The 16,337-nt window shown below is 43.2% G+C and overlaps 1 protein-coding gene across 5 annotated transcripts in view; it reads right to left on the bottom strand.

Annotated features, from left to right (window-relative positions):
- IL1RAPL2 (interleukin 1 receptor accessory protein like 2) overlaps nt 1-16,337 on the bottom strand; it is a 495,328-nt gene that overhangs the window by 208,815 nt on the left and 270,176 nt on the right. The gene's annotated exons all lie outside the window — the stretch shown is intronic.

Here is a 16,337-nt window from a genome sequence, read left to right as displayed (position 1 = left end):
CTGCAGAGAAACAACAAAGGGTAACGTTAGTAATGCTATAATAATAATCATTTTAATAATAATAGAGAATTTTTAGATGCTTTGCTGCTTCATTCACACAAAGCAATGAAGGAAAATCAGGATGTTAAAATTGACTACAATATAAAGGTGATATACCTTCTTAAAAAACACAGATAAAAATACTTTAAAAATCCTAGCAGCATTCAGAAATTAAAACATATGATAAACAAGGTGAGGAGGAGATAAAAACACTACCACTTTGACAGTTCTTCCACTATAATTTCATACAAACTGTTGTATAAATTATGCCAAAGGCTACAGGGTTCAGAAGAAAACAAAGGATTACAACAGAACAAATAATTCACTTCAAGTGGATAACAAGAACCACTCTGGGATCATCAGGCTCTAGCTCATCCTTTCTCAACTTTGGGTCCCCATATGTTCTTGAACTAAAACTCCCATTATTCCTGACCACTGGCCATGCTGGCTAGGAATGATGGGACTTATAGTCCAACAACATCTAGGGACCCAAGGTTGAGAAAGGCTGCTCTAGCTCTCTGAGCTCTTCCTACAACTTCTTCTTGGTCTGACTACCTCTTCTAGGATATCTCTATAGAGCTTATGACATCTTGGAACACATTGATATAATCGTACACATTTCTACTCTGAAGAAATTTACAAAGATCCAGTAGGTAGGTGATCGGAAAGACCCTTCCTGAGACCCTGGAGAACTGCTGCCGCTCAAAGGAGACAAGCTTCCTCAACCTGGTGCCCTCTGGATGTTTTGGACAACAATTCCCTTCTTCTCTGACCATTGGTAATGATGGCTGGGGCTGATGGCAGTTGTTGTCCAAAAACATATGAATGGCTCCAAGCTGGGGAAGGCAATACCGATGTAAATGGACAAACCCTCTAGCAAGGTAACTGCATTCAGATGTTATCACCTATGCTTGAGGGAGAGTGACTAATTACTAGGATATATGATATTCAGCAATACTATTACCAAGAAATATTGTGTGGTAGATACAGACCAGGTTGAACAAACTTCACGTTCATTGAAACTATAAAGTTATGACTAATTTATACCATTTATTTCAATGGAACCCATGTTCAAGTAACTTGGGCTGTGTACACATTACCCATTTTATTCCTGCCCCAGCATGCACCCTCTGCTGGTGTCTGAAGTCAAATGCACAGGACATCAGCCACAAGCCATGGGTATCTTGTAGCTTCTTGAGAAATCCTCCTGTTTGATGCACTTTCCTTGAAACCAGCTGCCATCCAATATGAAAATGGAAGCATGCTTAAGCAGAGGCATGTACATTTCACACAGCCATTACGTATGCACAGATAACAGCTTCAGTGAACTAGAGTTCAGTGTGGGGCACAAAATCAGGTAATGGGCATTGGGTGAAGACATCCCCACCCCCTCTCAGGTGTGTACAGAAGTGTACACATGTGACTTGAAAAGCCACTATGATGTATACATAGCCTTAGTTTAGAACCAACCCATGGTGAGATATCCATATTATATACAGTCATTATATACTAGAACAAAAAAAATGAAATAACACAGTCTCTAAGCCTTGGGTGCTGTTTTGCTTCCTCAGAAACCCATGCCCATAAAAACCAGCTGTTTTCTTTTTTAGCCTTCCATAATTATTCACACCCACCCCATCAAGATGACAACCCCCTCCCTGATGTTGTTGGACTACAACTCCCATCATCCCTGACCATTGGCTATGCTGGCTGGACCTGATTTTATTTGGTGTCCAGCAGCATCTCAAGACGCACAAGCTAGCCACCGCTGTTTGAAATCGTAAGATGAAATATTAAGGGTGGGAAAGTGGGTTTAAAATGCTCACCTTTCACTGCACTAGACAAACACCGTTAAAACAGCTCACACTGCTACTTATTATGGTGTTATCATCAAGTATTTACAGACCGCACAGGAATGTTGCGACCCAATCTGTCACATTCTGAGTTTCATTAGGCATGATAGGAAACACAGCCCTTTAAGAGCAGAGTACAAAGGATGACAGATCTCTTAATGAGGACTGTATTTCCCCATCATGCCTCTTTTTGTCACTTTAATTGGGTACACCAAAGCCAAAGGGGTTTGGAATAAGACTGACATGTTGGATGGTTACAAACCATCAAAGAGAAACCCTTGGGAGGAATTTGCCACAATAGGAGATGCCAGATCCTGATGATTGGTACACCATGTTGCAACTATATATTCACACACACACACACACACACACACACAAGCAAACACGAATCAGTGTTTCAAAATTATTTCTGTGGCCAGAGGAAGAGGGCTTATAAAAGACAATATAAAAACAGGAGAAGAGACCTGTTGGATTGGGCCAAAAGGCCAACATCCTGCTCTCACAGTGGCCAACTAAATGCCTATAAGGAAGACCACAAAGAGGACTTGAGTGCAACAGCTGTCACTTGGGACTGTCAGCAACTGGTATTCACTGCTTCTGACAGTGGAAGTGGAGCATCGTCATTACAGTTGTAGCCATTTATAGCCTTAACACACACCCCACCCCGCCCCATGAATTTGTCTAATCCTCTTTTAAAGGTTTTTTGACCATCACTTGCTGGAGTGAATTCCACTCAGCATTTCCCAAAGTGGCACTGGGGGGGGGGCTGGGATGACACAGGGGAGTAATAGGAGCCTCTGGTGCAATTTTGAAAAATGGCGCTTACCTCCAGGTTGAACGCTGTTGCAGGATGGCAACAAGCCCCTCCCCCCCCCCGGATCCGGCAGTTGAGCTGGAGGCGAGGGGTTTTCCTGGGCTGGTAGATCACAACTAGCCTACCTATTTATAATTTCAAGCTTTAATGTGTCTTATTTACAACAACTTTCTTTACTATGTTGTAGGACGTAGGAATAAATATACATCCCTAAAAAAACGCAAAATTGTCACTGAATCTTTGGAAGAGAAGGCTGGTCACCAAAAACTCAATCATAGGCATGTGTAATTGAACTGCTGAGTCTCACTGAATTTATTGGGAGTTTGGTGCAGCCTTACACTCACAGAAGAATGAAATCAAAGATATCCTGAGGTGGTAGATAGGATTCTATCACTTCAGAGTCTAAGTAGGGGGTTAGGGATGGAGGAAAAATTCAATTCAGTCTGGATTTAAAGGCAAATCCAGGCAATTCATACTTTTCCAAAGCAACATGAGAACCAAAACTGTCATCCTTCCAAATATGCATTTGTCCAAATTTTGCAATGCAGTTTTCCAACCAACCAGTGTTTACAAACATGCATCTATTAGGTGAAAGTGTAACTAAAAGTGACCATGTTAGTAAAAACAGCATACAAAAGTGCATTACATGAGAAGAAATTGCTTGCAAAGACTGTACATTAGTCAAAACCACATACAAAACTGTATTTATCAGGGGAAAAATACCCACTAAATGCTAAAGCATTTTCATAAGGATTTTTTTTAAAAAAATATCTAATTGCTGCAGAAGAACTGAATTTATGGTCAGAAAAATGAGAAATTGAGAAAACTGAAACTGCCTTCTATCCATAGTACAGGTGGAGCAACACCACAGCACAAATGCTGTGCCCCCATCCTCCCACTCAGAACTTACTGCCTAAAACAATTCTCCTTGCTGCTGATTTGTTTCTGGGCTAATCCAGAGTGGAGGTCTTAAGATTTAAAGCCCTTGAGGTCTTGGGGCCCAGTTTTCTCAGGAGCCACTTTTTCCTATATTCTCCTCCTCACATGTTCTGATTGACAGCTGGGGCATTGCTCCAAATTATTTAACCACAAGAGGCGAGGCTAATAAAAAGGGGTGGAGCCCCTACCATTATTACACCTCCCCTATGGAATTCCTTGCTGAGCGAGGCCTGCCATGGCCCATCACAACAATGCTTCAGGCAGTTGACAAAGACTTGGAATTTTTAACAGGCTGTTAGTTAATTTGGTGTTTTCTGCTGGCTCAACTCTATGCTATTTTCATGCTGCTGAATTTTGTTTTCATGAGAACAGTTCTCAGAGGGGTTTCCACACACAATCTCTCTTGCTAGGAGCCACTGTGAGGGAAATGGGGGTCCCCTAACAACTCTCAGCACTCTTAACAAACTACACCATACTTTTATTTGATGAAAGCTGGGATGTCCTAACATACTGTCCATATTTCTCTGAAGGAAATAGGGACGTTCTAAGGAAAAGTGGGGACACGGGTGGCGCTGTGGGTTAAACCACAGACCCTAGGACTTGCCGATCAGAAGGTCAGCAGTTCGAATCCCCGCAACGGGGTGAGCTCCCGTTGCTCGGTCCCTGCTCCTGCCAACCTAGCAGTTCAAAAGCAAGTCAAAGTGCAAGTAGATAAATAGGTACCGCTCCGGCAGGAAGGTAAACCGCTTTTCCATGCACCGCTCTGGTTCACCAGAAGCGGCTTAGTCATGCTGGCCACATGACCCAGAATCTGTATGCCGGCTCTCTCGGCCAATAAAGCGAGATGAGTGCCGCAACCCCAGAGTCGGTCACGACTGGACCTAATGGTCAGGGGTCCCTTTACCTTTAAGGAAAAGTGGGATGTCCCAGGATCAAGTCAGAAACCAGGACTGTCCCTGGAAAATTGGAAAATTTGGAGAACTTGGAGGGTCTGCTGCATTTCCCAATTTTCTTTCAGGAAAGCCATGTCACTTTATAGGGGTATGATCCTACTTTAAAACTGAAGTGCAGGTGGAGTCTCAGCCTGTGTTGGATTAACTCCTGCTATCCTTGAGAACTGTCTCAGGTCTCCTAGGCATCCTGCTATTGGCCATACTTGGCTAGAAGTCAGTTTTCCCCAGAACATGCCCCAGAGAGATACTTTCAGAAGTCTTTCGGAGGAAAATCCACGTTTTCCAGCTGCCCATGCGTCATAATTCAAATTCATTATTTATATAATCAGCAGACTTGGAGCATTTGATAACAATTAACTTACCTGGATGATTATGGATCTTTCTGATTACAAAAAGAAAGGTCAAACAGATTGGAAGTCTGGGTAAATAAGGAGTTCATGAGAGGGTTGGTTTTTTTAAAAAATGAGCATTTGGTCTAATTTAATAGCGCCATATTTTTCTGCTAACAATCTTGCATTATTTAGCTCATATTTTCAACACTGCCCATGGCAGTTTCTATTTAAAGTGCTCTGTGGAACAAGGACCTAAAAACGCACAACTCCCCTCATTAGTTACAATTAAGGGTGGGCAAGGTTGAGAAAACTGACTGTCTGATTAGCAAAACACTGTGTACACGGCCAGGGGGGTGACAAGAGGGGATTAATAGGGCACACACTTCAGAAATAGGAAGTGTCCAGTATATGTGCTATTACCCATGATCAGCAAAGTAACCAAATGGGAATGTGCTTGGGCATTCCCATGAGTACAATTCTCAAGGGCATCCCATTCTGGCTCAAGACAGAGGGTTGCTGGGATGAGTTTTGACATGCAAAAGTATGAATAAATATAGGGCAGTTGGGGGTGGAGGAACGGATGCATCAATATAACCAACGTAGCCCATCAGTTGGTCGGATATTGGGAAGGACGAAGGTCCAATGGCCTGACAGTGCAAGGCAACTTCCTACAAGCCAATTGGAATCCACCAGACCCTCCTAAGTCCTAACATCCAGGTCGCCTGGATTTTTTTTTAAGCAGGAAAGGGCAATAGCTCAGTGGTACAGAACTTGCTTTGCAGGGAGAAGTTCCAGGTCAAATTCTGGGCATCTCTAGGTAGGGCTGGGAAAAACCTGTCTGAGGTTCTGTCTGAAACTCTGAAACTAAAAAATGCAGTTGGTGGGGTCCTGGCTAATGGTGACTGCTTAACACATTAGTAACTCTAGCTTTGATGTTTCTTAAGGCTCCAGTGTTGCCTTCCCAAGCCTACTGGGACCCTCCCCTGGGTCATCTAGTTCTAACTTCCTGAGCTCCTCCTATCTTTCTTCCTGATCTGACCAATCCCTCCAGGACACCACCACATGGTTTATGGCAAGTGCTACAGTAGTGAACCTCCTACATCAGTAGGGGTTTGGACTAGAAGATCACTGAGGTGCCTCCCAATCCTAGGATTCTACTGTATGCTTCTAAACCTTGTCTTATTATTGTTCTCTCACTGCTTTTCTAAAAATAAATAAATAATATGATGCCTCTCAAAAGGCATGGTTTTCTCCCCCTGCTCCAGTTACTTTTAGTTTTGGAACCAATGGATTTCCTTGAAAGTACGTGTTGGGTGGCTGCTGTTATCCTTATTATTACAACCTCTCTCCTCATTTTGCTTAAATAAAAGGTTATTTTATTTGTTCTCTTGGGGAAAGGAATCATTGCTTTATATTTGTTTTCATTAGACTCTCATAGCTTTTGCTGGGTGTTATTTGCAGTGGTCTGGGGTCAAGGAAAGAAATGGATTTGCACTCACAGAACAAAAAAAAAAAAAGGGAAGAAGATGTTCTTGCATGGCTAATGTGTTCACTTATGTGGGTGGCTGACAAAAAAAAAGGACCCCAATCTCCTTTAGGTGTGAAGAAATGACCTCAGTAAGAACAGACACTATACTTTGGAAGGTTGTTCCAAAGTGGAGGTAGGGAACTTCAGCTCAAATAAATGAAGACCTAAACACATTAGAGAATACCCAATTCTGCTTGAAAGAATGAGGTTCATTACTATCAGATTTTGAAGGCACACAACTATCCTAGTCTCTGCTAAGAAATCAGACAAGGTACTTGAAGGTTGATCTTATAAAGGAGCTTTTGGTTATTCCAATGTGTCATTCTGCCAACTATCCTGATTCCTATTGTGTTGCCTTCCAAAGGCTGACACTTGTCTGCACAAAAAGGATGTGCATTAGCTGAAAATGTGTGTGCAATTCTGAAAGTTTTGGTTTGTGGGTGGAAGGATCAAACACAATCCATTTTCATTTTTTAGTTTATCATCTTTAAAAAATTGCAATTAGAACTTCAGAATAAATTTACTTGCCCAGCCCATGGGGTCATCTAACCCAGCATTGTGGTAATGCTGTGATAATGACCATGATTAATATTGAACAAAAAGTATATAACATGTTAGCATCTGGAAAATAATTTTCAGCTCCTTATTGCCTAAGCCCCTTGGTGGAGGCATTAATGCAGGAGCTCATAAACTATCAAAACCACAACTTTATATACCTCACTATCAGTTTATATGGTTTTGAAGGCTGGTCATTACCACATTCACACCATACATTTAGAGCACTATCATACCACTTTTTAAAAATCAAAAGAATTCTGGGAGCTATAGTTTATTAAGGGTGCTAAAAATTGTTCAGAGGCCTTTGTTCCCCTCGTAGAGTTGCCATTTTCAGAGTAGTTTCACAGACAATCTTTCTTCCCAGGGAACTCTGGTAACTGCAGCTCTGTTGTGGGAATGGGGGATCTCCTATCCACTCTCTGCACCCTTAGCAAACTACAGCACCCATAATTCTTTGGGAGAAGCCACATCTGTTCAAAGTGGTATGATAATGCTTTAAATGCGTAGTGCAGATGCAGCCTAAGTCTCTGATTCCCGACTAGTTCTGTTCAAGTGTTATATTATTCCTGTGTTCACAATACAGTGGTACCTCGGGCTACAGACGCTTTAGGTTACAGACGCTTCAGGTTACAGACTCCGCTAACCCAAAAATAGTACCTCGGGTTAAGAACTTTGCTTCAGGATGAGAACAGAAATCGTGCTCCAGCGGCACAGGAGCAGCAGGAGGCCCCATTAGCTAAAGGGGTGCTTCAGGTTAAGAACAGTTTCAGGTTAAGAACGGACCTCCAGAACGAATTAAGTTCTTAACCAGAGGTACCACTGTCATAGCTGTCAACTTTCAGATTTGAAAATAAGGGATCAGCAGCCTCACCTGTCCCAGGGACAGTCTACGGGATAGCTAACAATCTGGGATAGCAGCAGGAAGCAGCGGGAAATGGTGCTGGAATAAGGGAATTTCCCGCAAAAAAGGGGAAGGTTGACAGCTATGACCACTGTTTATCTTAAGTGATGGTCAGATTCCTCCTCCTTCGTTCAGTATTGCCTGAGCAGGAAGGAGGATGGGGACTGAACTCAAATTAGTTGGTGCTGCCTATTGCAAAAAATGCCACTACTGCAAATATACAAGTTCAGCATGAATTGTTGCTAAACTCCACTTATGCTTAGCCTCTCTGCCTTCCACTTCACTGGTTGCAATGGGTAGCCACCACAACTGCCATTGCTTATTATCTTTCTAATATGATTCTGCTCATTGAGCTACCACGTTTTAGTGCAATCACTAGTGTTCTTCTGTGCAACACCTCCAATTCCTCCCCCTGCACCAATAATCCAGATGAGTCAGCATGTAAATTCCCCGTCTTATAAAACAGCAAAATAGCACATATATTTTTGATGCCTTTATTGCAACCCACCTTAATCCTTTGGCATTGCTCCCTCTTTCTCGACAGGGTTTCGTGCACTCTTCACTTACCGCACCATATGGTTCTGTCACACTCTCTGCCTCCCATTGTTGGAATTCAAGTTTATCACGGAGGCGGGGGCAGGGGGGGGGGACTCAAATTGCCAACACAATCACTGGGGTGCATGCTCTAGAATCCTAAGGAAATCTCCCACTGACCAATCAGGTTAAATGTAATCAGAGAAATGTCACTACAGGCGAATATAAAAGTTTAGCATGAATGTTGGTTTTGACATCGGATCCCCCAAGAGGCATTTCCATGGTTCAGTTATCAGGAATATAATTCTTACCAAGGCAACAGAAAGGACAGGGGAGGATTCCTTGTTGGTTTTCTATCTTTGATGAAATGGATTTTTATATAATAATACACACACACACACTCACACACACATACACTGCAGTGCCTAAGCTTTAATAAAATGCTAGATAAATTTGGATCCTGATATTAGAATATTTGCCTCTGAATACCAGGTACAGGAGGGCTATAGCCTTCAAACCTTCTGTGTGGAATTCCTGGAGCTGATTGCTGTGGGAAGCAACACACTGGATGAAATGAACCCTTGGCTGATCCAGCAGGGCTCTCACATCCCCTTGATATTGTGAAGGCCTGAACAGGTTAATAGGCCCTCCCTCTAACAAACCCTCCAAAATTTCTTTGATGAAAATAGAGATGGCCCCATATGTTCCAACATTTCTCTGATGAAAATAGGGACATCCTAACGAAAAGCAGGATATTCTGGGATCATATCAGAAACCAGCTTCTGTAAATCTGGGACTGTCTCTGGAAAATAGAGACACTTGGAGGGTCTGACACAAAAACATTATAAAACATTAAACATAAAAAAACTTCCATATACAGGGCTGCATTCTGATGGCTTGGGGGTAAGATAACTCCATGCCTTCCAATATTTCTCTGATGAAAATAGGGACAGCCTAAGAGAGATGTGGGTGGCGCTGTGGTCTAACCCACAGAGCCTAGGGCTTGCCGATCAGAAAGTCAGTGGTTCGAATTCCCGCAATGGGTGAGCTCCCGTTGCTCGGTCCCTGCTCCTGCCAACCTAGCAGTTCAAAAGCATGTCAAAGTGCAAGTAGATAAATAGGAACCGTTCTGGCTGGAAGGTAAACGGCGTTTCCATGCGCTGCGCTGGTTCGCAGAAGCGGCTTAGTCATGCTGGCCACATGACACGGAAGCTGTACGCCAGCTCCCTCGGCCAACAAAGCGAGATAAGCACCGCAACCTCAGAGTCGTCAGTGACTGGAGCTAATGGTCTGGGGTTCCTTTACCTTTACTTAAGGAACAGCAGGACATTCTGGGATCAAATCAGAAACCAGGACAGCTTCTGTAAATCCAGGACTGTCCTTGGAAAATAGGGACTCAGAGGATCTGCTCTAATACTGAACTTGGGCAAGATATGCTTGATAGCTTTGCAGTTAAAGTAGACCCACTCCACAAAAACGGAGGCATCTGTATGTACATGGGAGCCTCAAAGTAAGTAATATGGTGGGAGGAACCCTAACAAATCTCCTATAGGGAAGAACACCCAAGTTTCTTGTTTTTTTCCGATCTTAAGCTCAGTTTGCCACATTCATGCATCAGTTTGCATTTTTGAAAAGGCCTTGTGGAAATTTATCAGCATCTTAGTGTGCCCACTGTCCCCTAATACATGCATTTTTGCACGCATTTTGTTTGAACAGAGAAGTGCACCACAAAACTTGAAGAAGTGTGAATTTCAATGGATCACTGCATTCTGGTTTGTGTATTGCTTCAGAAAGCACATATGAAGTTAGTTCATATGAAGATGTGAACTGAAATGAATTTCTTGCCAATATTTATGTATGCAACTATGGCGGCAAGGTTATTGATTGCCCAAAATTGGAAAAGCAGCAGCCTCCCAACTAAAACAGACTGGTTATCTAAAGTGATGCAATACTTCCATATTGCCGAACTAACAGGGAGGATAAAAGGAGATATGGTACAAAAAGTGAATAAGGCGTGGGCTATCTTTAAGGAGTGGGACGCAGGTGGCGCTGTGGGTTAAAGCCTCAGCGCCTAGGGCTTGCCGATCGAAAGGTCGGCGGTTCAAATCCCTGCGGCGGGGTGCGCTCCCGCTGCTCGGTCCCAGCGCCTGCCAACCTAGCAGCTCGAAAGCACCTCCGGGTGCAAGTAGATAAATAGGGACCGCTTACCAGCGGGAAGGTAAACGGCGTTTCCGTGTGCAGCTCTGGCTCGCCAGAGCAGCGATGTCACGCTGGCCACGTGACCCGGAAGTGTCTCCGGACAGCGCTGGCCCCTGGCCTCTTAAGTGAGATGGGCGCACAACCCCAGAGTCTGTCAAGACTGGCCCGCACGGGCAGGGGTACCTTTACCTTTACCTTTATCTTTAAGGAATACAGTCATACCTCGGGTTGAATGGATGAATATTTTCAGGTTGCGCTCTGTGGCGACCCGGAAGTAACAGAGCGTGTTATTTCTGGGTTTCACTGCTCGCACATGCACAGACGTTCAAAATGACATCACATGCATGCGCGGAAGCGGCGAAATACGACCCACACAGTCGTGTCTTACGTTTACTTCAGGATGTGAACAGGGCTCCGGAACGGATCCTGTTCATATCCAGAGGTACTACTGTACATCAAAAATTATGTGGAAAAAGTAGAATTTCTGACAGATACTGAGTGAATCCAGAAAATGATTAGAGTGAAAGAAGAGTAAAGTTAAGATACAAGAAGAGATTAAAGAAATAATGAAATGCGTTTAAGCTAGTTGGAAAAATAAAGTAGCATAACAAGAACAGCTGGAAGTCAAGTCACTTGGTGAGTGTCCGTATGGGGTAGGTGTGTAAGTATGTTGATATGTATAGTATAGGTAGGTATTATATAGATATTATATAGGTAGGTATTATATAGGTATGTTTTATGTTATGAAAATTAGGTAGTGTGTTGTGTACGTGTATTGTGTAAATGTATATGTATGTGTTTTATATGTTAATAAAAAAAAAAGAAAAAAGAAATGAATTTCTTGCCAACCCCTAATCATGGCTGGTGACTGAGGCTGGCATTTCCTGCCCCCACCCCCAAAACACACTTAAAAACAAAACAAAAAGACCTGATAGTGCTCCTGGGAAATATTCTGTGTCATGTCACAAGAGTCACACTCATTCAGGCATTCAGAGTACAAAGGTAGCAAATGGGCTGCCAGCTGGAACTCAACTACTGCTTTAAGCCTGTCTTTGTTGTTTAAAGGGAATAAAAAAATGTTAAGGAGGACACTCTACCACATCAGCTCATGCTGAGAGGGGGGCAGAAAGAGCACTGCTCTATTGTTTCCAGACCCCCGTGCATCTACCTGCTCACACTTTTAAAGTTTTGAACAATTTAATGACCTCTTTATCCAAGTATGCACACCTGAACTTTGGTTGTTGCAAGTCTTAAATCCTTCCCTCATCCTCCACAATAAATTGTCATACCTTCTGTTGCACCAAATGTGGCATTACCAGCCTAAAATCAACTGGTGAAAGATCCACAGTAATAAAACTGGTTGACAACTCATAAAACTCAATACCTTTGTATTGTTTGGGGTTGCCATTGAGGGGGAAATGGAGCTCTTCTACCTGCAAGCATGGCAGAAATCCAGCTAGTCAAATCCAGCTAGTTCACTCCAGTGAAAGAGGGTGCAAATTTGCGTATGACGCAACATATATGCACATTTGTTTTGCAGCCCTCAGCAACATTTGAGGCTCTCGCACTGCCCAAAGCTATATAATTAAGTTGCTGGGGAAATCATGTGAATTCATCAGCTGATCGATATGTGTGTAACTGGTTTAATTTCCAAAATTAATGAGAGCCAACTGGCAGCACTGCAGGGCTGTAGCACAGCAGTTGGGCAAGGAAGAGGTCTGTGAGAGTCCCTGCTTTCCCCACATACTAAACAGGCACCCAGACAGCCTGGCCACACTATTGTGTTCCTATTAAATATGGCCCAGGGATAGGAAACCTGTGGTCCTCCAGACATTGCTGAACTACAGTGCCCATCATCCCTGTCCATTGTCCATGTTGCCAGGGATTCACAGGGGTTGGGGTCCCAACAACATCCAGAGGGCCTCTGGATCTCCATCCCAATTAAAGTCATGATTTCCAAACTCATCTATAAATTGGCATACAAAAATTCTGTGCAGATTGGTGCTCTCTTTTGGCCTCCCCCCCCCCCCAGCAACGGAGGGAGGGTCCCTGACTTCTAATGTCTTACCTAGCATAAAAATTGGCAGCCATATTTGCAAATGTGTCAGGAAGCAATCACCATGCACAGCAGCCTTTGCTGCAAATGCAATCCAGGTGTGAGAATCACAAGGCATGGCAAAAGAATCAGTGGTGGTGGTGGTTGTTTTCCCCACAGTCTGCACCCAATGGCAATGAAGTGTGATGTTATTACAAATTGCAAGGAGTACTATCTAGCAACTCCCTCTGGGGCTGAGGTTAGCAGCAAATCAGCTTTGTTCTTAGCTGAAGCTGTGGTTTTCCTTCTTTTCAGGAGAGCAAATTTTACATCTTTGTTTTTGTCCCCTAAGCAGATTCACTCAGGACTCTGGATGGTGATCAATGCCGACCAGCATAAACTGAACTTTTATATCTGCTAATAAAAATAGCAGAATCCGTATTTTAGGCAAAGGTGCAATCTTTATTTCTTTTTTTAAAAAATCACAACCTAATGTGGAGAACTGAATTTAACATTATAAAAATGAGAAACTGAAAGAAACAGAAATTAGCAGATTCTTTCATCCCTAGTGAATTCCGAAGTCCTACAGTTGAGTTGTATGGTAATACAACAGCCTGTGGTTTGCTAATGCTGAATTTGCAAATCATGTGGCTTCATCAGCTGATCAATATGTGTAAAATTGGTTTAATATGCAAAATTTATATAAAGAAATTTACAAAATTATTTATTATTAATAATATTAAAAGTGCCTGGAAATCTCCGGGCTACTATGAAGTTGCCAGAACATGCATCCACAGACAATTTGTGCTGATGAGTTTTAGCCATCATGGATTTTGGATTTATGTTTTATTTCAACCAATTATGGTGGCAGATAGTTTATTTCCTGGTGCTTTTGCCTGAAATGTTTCAATCCAGAGCGGAATATTTGCAGCTGATTTGTTAAGTTCTTGAAAAATGAGGCCTTGTAATGGAAACGCTGACAGTCTTAAACTACGGTAGCATCAGCAGGCAGAGGAAGATTAATGGCATACCGACACGCTGCAGAATGCATTACTTTCTATACTCTGCTCAGAAATGTCAAGGTACCCAAGCTGTGTCTCTTAACTGTGGTTTGTGTTGGGTGACACAACATCATGCGGATGGTTGGGAGACATGAATTGGAAGCCAGGGTGAATTATGTTCAGATCACAATCGTCACGCTTCCTTCTAGCATCATGACAGAAACGAATCACTGTCAGGGTCATTAGGACTTCAGCTATGGTGGCTGGAACCTGGGCTAGTGAGGACCTTTAGGTTGTGTTAGTAGAGTGGTTGTGTGTCCTGTGTTAGTCCTCTATTTGAATGTCTGATGAGTTAAAGATAAAGACACATAACAAGGGATTTCAGGGGCCATCAGCACAGGTTCTGAACCTAGTCAAACCATTGGCTTGTCTGGCTCACTGCAGTCTATCCCAGGGATGGGGAATCTCAGCCCCAAGAGCCAAATGTGGTCCTCCAGGGCTGTCTGTCTGATCCTCAGGACTCTTCTCAGGCCATGCCTCTCACTGGCCCTACTCCACCCTCTTCTTGGGTGATTTCGCCTGGCTGAAACCTGTCTTTAAACTGTGCTTTTTGTTTGCCTGGATGGAAAGGTGTGTGGCTGAAGAAGGAACGGCCAGAGTCCACCTTGCTCCCACACTCTCCCTCTTTTCTTTCTCTCTGTCTCTCTATTGGATGGAGAAGTGTCTGGCATCTGGTGACTGGAATGTAGCCTAATTTATAAAGGCAAGAATTTCATACCTCGCTCCACATACTTTTGCCTCTGGCCTTGCCCACTACTAACACATAATCTCTGAAAAGTTGCTCATGAGGATATGCAGTCATTGTGCTGAAAAAGCCCCCCACCTCCCTAGTCCATAAGGACTGACAGTGTCTCTCCAGGTTTCAGACAGGACAGGCATCTTTTCTAACCTTACAAGCAGGTGGCCAGAGATAAGAGTCTGAGACCTTTTGCATGCAAAACATGATGTCATGGACTGGTTGGGCACAGAGGAATGGTGGGAGGAACCGTCTGGGGAACCGTCATGGCAAGAAGGCTCTGAGCCTAGGGATTGGTGGTCGGACAAAAATGAGTGATCAGGGGAGAAGGGGAAAAACTGGGAAGAGGAGGTGTTAGAACCTGAAGATGTTATAGGGCTTAGTTAGCTGTGGGAGTCTGTAGCAGAGAGAAGCCCAGAATCAAGGCAGAAGCTGAAGCAGGAAAGTGGGATGAAGGAGGCCAAGAGGCAGAGATGAAGAGTTCTGGCTGGTGAAGAGTCTGCAGCCTCCTGCTGCAACAGGCTCCCCTCCTCCCCTGTCTCCCAGAACCAGAAGAGGCATGAAAAAGGTGGAGGAGAGGTTGGCTTCTTGTAGGCTTAGACCCTGATTGCATGGGAAAAACCCTGGAGATGAGGAGACCTAGACAGCTGTGAGGAGTCAGGGACTTCCATTCTTGGCAACTGCTTTTCATGGAGTAAGTCCACTGGGAATGAGCTGCTCTGCTCAATAAGCCTGACACTCCACCAAGTCTGTGGAGATTGTAATTTTGCTAATAAAGAGTTAATGCCAACTTTGAAATGTGTGATTACTGACAGGCACACACATCTGCTGTAATACTGGGCTACAACCCTTCTTTGTAACTATAGCTCCATTTGCTCCAAATATTCTAGCTGTAGGGGGTTAATTTCACCAGCATTTGGACCTGGGTACCTAGCAATATAGCCCTCTCTGCTGTGAAGAAAGCCAGCAGACAAGAGCAGTCTATTAAGTACAAATGTAAACATCTGCTTACTCAGAAGAGAAGTATGTTGTGTGCATATATCTACATATCTATATCTGTCTGGAATTATGAGATCAGTGGCATGGGCATCCAGGGGCTAATACATTATTAACCCCCCAACACACACACATTTAATGAAATCAAAATGAATTACTGTTAACTGAATCCTCCACTATTTCAAGCCACCTGCAATTTGATAAACAAAGAAAATAAGAGCACATTGCCAAATTCTGGAAAGGGGACAAAAAAAGAGATAGATAAATGCATTGAAGCAAGAAATGTGGTCTTATGTATAATTACAAGAAATAATGCCAAGAAATGGAGTACTCAGACATTTCTTTTTTTAAAAAAAAATGGGAAAGGGGAAAGAATAAAAAATTCCTCCCTGTATAAAAAGTCCTGGCTTGAACAAAATTATTATTAATGATCAATTATATAATTGTACATAATGCTGCTGCTGCTGCTGCTGCTGCTGCTGCTGATGATGATGATAATGATGTTATCCATACAGATCCTGAATAATGGAAGTTTTCAGGCAAGGTCACTGTTGTGCTCAGATTGTTTGTATAGGTGGCAGGAACTCCAGGATAATCAGAAAAAGTCCTAGTGGGAAACACAGATTCCTCAGAGCTTAAGGCCTCAGATGCTGGGAGGCACCTGTAGCCCTCTAGATTTCATTACATAGCTCTCTTACTCATGTTACATACAGCCATGTGGCTTGCAAGTGTCCATTCATCTGCAAAAGGCAAGTGTCCAAAAACTGCCCCAACCTGAGAAACATACAAGTCATCAGCTTTGTAGCTGATGCCCTCCAAAAGTTTTGAGCTACAGCTCCCATGAGCCTTAGACAACTTG

Source organism: Podarcis cretensis, assembly GCF_951804945.1.
Source record: "Podarcis cretensis genome assembly, chromosome: Z".
Classification (NCBI taxonomy): domain Eukaryota; kingdom Metazoa; phylum Chordata; class Lepidosauria; order Squamata; family Lacertidae; genus Podarcis; species Podarcis cretensis.
The sequence above is the reverse complement of the archived record's forward strand: the minus strand, read 5'-3'. Positions and strand labels throughout refer to the sequence as shown.